The following is a 5,006-nucleotide window of genomic DNA, read 5'->3' as shown; positions in this document are numbered from 1 at the left end:
TGATTTCCTGTGTGAAATTAACACTTTCTCCCTGCATCTCCCATCCCTTGTGGTATATGCACAGAAATACAGCCTCCTGCCTCTTGGGCCAGATTTTGGGAGCCAGTGTTCCCATGGCAGTGGCTGTCAGGGACATGCAGAGCTGGGGATGTGATGAATATTACACCTTGAGCATAAACAACTCGCTCGCCTGTTCACCTTGTAGTAACGTTGTCTAGACCGTTTCCTTTGGTGGCTGCATGAGGCAGGGTTACTCAAGTGAAGATGCAGCACATCTGTGGCTTCTCTTTCCTAGCTGCCAGGCCAGCTGCCTTATCAAAGAGAGAAATGGAGCTGGATAGACACAGCTTGTTTTTGTAAGCCCATACTGCTTTAGGATCATGTGGGCCTTTAAGATTAATTAATGCTGTATTTGGATGTCTCCCTAGATACTGGTAATAGGTTCTCTGGCCCTGTGGGACCTCTCCTGTCCCCTGCAGTTTATAAAGTCGCCCACTGACAACCATTTGATTGGTTTCTTGAAGGCTCCAGAGTAAATTTGACTTGTCCCTGCTGACTCTGAATTCCTCTCATCTCTCTTAACTATTGTTTAAGCTGCTCTCTTCCTCATCTGGCCTGTATTTCCTGTCTCTGGTTGTTACTATGAAACGTGTTAATAAGCATCTGGATGCCATTAGCATACTCTGTGAGAACAGAAGCAGGATAAAAAGTGGAAATTGCAGACAAAGCCTATGCAGAAGTAAATCTGTGTTCTTTCGTGTTTGCACCAGGAGCAACCTCCCGGAGGAAGGCATCTTGCACCATTCTCGTGCTTGTGAAACAGACCACTAGCACTGATTAATACCAGTAAAGTAGGTGTAAAAACACAGTATGGACAAGGGAGTTACCATGTGGTAGTAAGAAATACTTCCACAGGATCCAGAGGGTATTAGAAAGAGCTTGGTGTGCCTGTGGTCATCTCAGTAAGACATGTTCCTACAAGCATTCCTGTTCTGGCTCTGCGAGCAGGGAATAACAAGGGGAAGGACAGAAGAGTGCTGATCACTTTTCTCCTTGCTTTTCAGGGCTGGGTGAATCCACAGAGTGTATGTGAGGCTCTTTTGAACAGTCACCAGCAGATGAAGTAATTGGAGGCCTCACCCACACCACAGTTTATTCAGCCAGCTGCTGTAGGTCTTCTAACAGAGGTGTTTTTTAATATGCACAAACATCTCACTAAGTCAAGCACTGAAAAATGTCACTTTGATTTTGACATGCTACCCACAAAGTATGATGTGTTTTCTGTTGTGTGCTGTTGTCAAGGTGAAGAAATGCACTAACGTGGGGGTTTAATTACTTTGATCTTGAGCTCTGATACAAGCTGTAAGGGAAACATCATCCTAGATGAATAAAGAGATGGTGCAACAGCTGATCAGGCCTTTGGTGAGGAGCCAAGCCCTTCTAACGCAAGGAGGTGATTTCAGTCTTGTTTCAATCTCTAGTTTCTTCGATCCTGTTACTCAGCTCCTACAGAGGCTTCTGCTGGGAGCAAGCAAACACCAGGAGACAAGAAAAGACCTGTATTGTCTGAAATGCAGGTACCCTTCATTTCTGGAAATCCGGGGAAAGGCTGCCATCTGCTGTAATACAGAGCGGTTGCTGGAAATAAATCCGACCTAAATCAAATCACAGTAGTCACGTTGAAGCTGCGGTGAGCTTAGGGTTAAGACAAGCAAAGACAAACTGTGTGCTTAAAATGCCTGTTGATGCTTTCCTCGCAGATCACTCTCCTAATAATGGCTATTGCCTACCCCTACAAAATCAGGCCCTTAGAGGAAAAGAATTACTCTTGTGGTCCTCACCTGCTTTAAGCCCTGGGATTCCCAGTCAAGGTCAGAGATAGTGGAGTAGTCTGCTGCAAGGGGACAGTGTGCTGCTCCCTCAGTTCAGTCTGGGCACCCGGGTACTTCTAAAGCCTCTCAGCTGTACAATTACTTAATTCATAAAGGTATGCGTTTTTCTTCTCAGTGGTATGTGTGTGATACCTAAGACAGCAACAAGTTAGCTTGGCCACTTTTACATTTCTTGGTTGGGATTCTATGGCTGTACCCTCTACCCGTGGACCTTGCAACCTACAGGAGCACCAAGTCTAGAAAACCATTATAATACAGGGCCTTTATTTCTGATCTTTGAAACAAAATCTGTACTGAACCCTGTGGTAAAACTAGAACCTAATTCATATCTCTGAAAGTCCCTAAAAACCCAGCCTTGCATGCTTGGTACCTTCTTTAGGCATCACCAACTTGGTCTGCTTTTTCTGCACTACTTAATTTTTCTCACTCCACACCATCACTTGCTTTGAAAGTGCACATCTTGACTCGCATGTAATCTCAAAAGAAGAGTTTTTAGTTTGCCTGAGTAAAGATAGACAGGGAAGTCAGAAAGAATTGTTCCAAATAAACAAATTAGCATGGGAAAAGGTGGGAATAAAGGACACTAGCTCCTGACACCCTGTTCATTTTGTAAATGAAACTTACTGCATGGCTATGGCATGGCAACTCCAGCAGGGCCACCTTCCTGGAGTCCTTTAAGAATCAAACACCTCTCACCCATGCTCAGCTGAAAAGGATGCACATAGGAGATGCAGTTTTAAGAACATTTGGGTTGTGCATTGTCTGCTTGTAGGCACATGTCTATCCCTCTGCCAAGTGGTGCCTAATACATTAAAATCCACGAAAGTCAGGATGTTTCATTGCTTCTGGGATACCAGGATGGTTGGAAACAGTGAGGTCTGCCAAGGAAAATCACTGATTTTTGGCTGTGTTTTGTTACAGTGGTCAGGAGGTCTAATATCATATATTGCTGAAGAGGTGGTCAGCTCTAGATGGCAGGTACTCAAGCCTACATGGTGGAGGTGGATGGAGGGACGCCAATAAGAGAGAGGTAAGTATTTGTCAGCAGTACAAAGGTGTGGATAACACTGGTGAAAACACCCAGGATGTGATGTAGACAGAAAAAAGGCATGAGAAAGAGAGAGAGGATCTTCTTCAGCAGTATCTCAAAGAGCAGCAGGATTAGAGAATGAGTCTACAGGCTGTGAAAGGAGACTTACATAGATCCAGCAAAGCTGGAAGGCTTGATAAGGCATCTGATCCCTGTGGATGATTCAAGTAAATGCTAATGGTGAATTCCGTATGCATCAGATATACGTGGTCTCTACGCAGTGATTCCTTGTTGCCCAACAGGGGAATCTCTTGTGTTTTTCAGTAACTTCCCATGTTGCTGTTTAATTTAAAAGGGAAGCTCAGAGTCCATGGTTGATGATATTTGAGTTGCTGCTCAGACCAGACTGTTTCCCATTACACTTCCCTGAAAGCATCCCACTAGAATCCCTCCTTTTGTAATGTTGGGGTGGCAGTGGCCGAATTCAAAGGGAGTGCTGCACATAACAAAGCTAGACTGGAAAGCTGACATAAAAAAGCCAGAGGCCCTGATGACTCAGGTATTAATGTACTCCATCAGAATAAGCTGCCATCTGATAAACTGTGCTCACTCCAGATACAGAACCAGGAGCTTTTAATTTTATGCAGCCTCTCTACTGGAGACTGACAGTACCAAGAAGAAACTGGGTTAAACACAGATACATCTGCAGCATGTCTAATGTGCTGAGGAATGTCTTAGAGCCAGGAGGAGCTCAACTACCATTGCAGATATGGAGGAATAAATGTTGTAGCATTTAGGAACAGTGGGAGAGATTTAGCATCCCTGCTTTATAGGTCGCCTTCACGTTGTGACAGTGTCTTGGTGGTGTCTGTTAAGAAACTGTCCTAGACAGAGCTATTAACCTCCACTACCCTGATGCAGCCACTTTTCCTTCCTGCACTCCCCTTCTTCTCACACTTTGTACACCCTGGCATGCAGCAGTGGCCCAGCTCGTTCTCATCTCTGAAGGAAAATGTGGGTATTGTCCTTCAGTGTCAGACCAGGCAACCATCCTGCCCTGTATCTTGCTTCTAGCAAGGATGCAGCATGTCAGGTGGTGGCCTGTGAGCGCAGAGGTGGGCCAGTCATCTGTCTTCTCTAGTTGGGTCTGATCCTGAGCTCTAATAGTTAGCATTTGGTTCAAAATTGTCATGTGTTAATTTTGAAAGCCCCTAATGTTGCCCTATGAAACTGCCAACCTCTTCTATGTCTTTCTAAGCCCCTGTCTTGAAAGGTTTCTAGTGGCTTTGAGCACCACGCTCCACTTACACATGCTATTGGCATGAAAAATTTAGTCTTAATATCCCTTCACATCACTGAAGACAAGAAGAGCAGAAACTCTCCATCTGCTCTCTCTGCAGTGTTATTTTATATTTCCTTTATACCCTTCACTTCCCCCAAAGAGAGCTTTTCCTTGATCTTTGGTTGTTCCTGTCATTGTTTAATGCTACTCTTTTAGAGATAAGATTACCCACTACACACGGTGCTCCTGGGGGACCTGCCCCTCTAATTACATTTAATCATTATTTTCCCTCATATTCCCTATGGATCCAAATACCTTGTTCATTTTTTTACTTGCAGTTCAAGCTGAGCAAAGGTTTTCTGTGAAAGCTTCCGAAGGCTCGTGATACCAGAACCCTGCAAGCAAGAACCTTCTAAAAACACCGTAGCATCCCACGAAAGGAGCCCAGATATTACTAGAGATAACCCAGCTTTTACAATAGTTGGCTACTAGTTCTGCCACTGAGCAATAATACACATTTCCGTACTTTTTATTGTCTCTTGCATTCTCTCGTCTCTGGGAAAACACTGAGCTACTTTGTTCTTTTTACTGCTTCTTTTCTACATCACAAAACCCACTGTTTCCCTTCTTTCTTTTCCAGGAAGACTTCTGAACCAGAATGAGTGTAGGGAAAAACCCTGTCATGTTTCTGTTGTTCTTCAAGAATGCCAATTTAACTCCCACAGCTGAAAAAGTAGCAGTAGAAAAATTTTCCTGGCTAAAACTGCCAGGATTGGACTTGTTTACCTAGGAGAGACTTTAT

The 5,006-nt window shown here is 44.1% G+C and overlaps 1 long non-coding RNA gene across 1 annotated transcript; it reads left to right on the top strand.

Moving 5' to 3' along the window:
• The first annotated feature begins 1,075 nt into the window (after window positions 1-1,075).
• On the top strand, window positions 1,076-4,721 carry LOC136014500 (uncharacterized). Its single transcript, XR_010612740.1, has 3 exons — window positions 1,076-1,169; window positions 2,814-2,922; window positions 4,543-4,721. It is a non-coding gene; the product is annotated as an uncharacterized LOC136014500 (long non-coding RNA).
• Window positions 4,722-5,006: the final 285 nt, after the last annotated feature.

Source organism: Lathamus discolor, chromosome 5, assembly GCF_037157495.1.
Source record: "Lathamus discolor isolate bLatDis1 chromosome 5, bLatDis1.hap1, whole genome shotgun sequence".
Classification (NCBI taxonomy): domain Eukaryota; kingdom Metazoa; phylum Chordata; class Aves; order Psittaciformes; family Psittacidae; genus Lathamus; species Lathamus discolor.
Note: the sequence above shows the minus strand (reverse complement) of the source record. Positions and strands in the feature narration are given on the sequence as shown.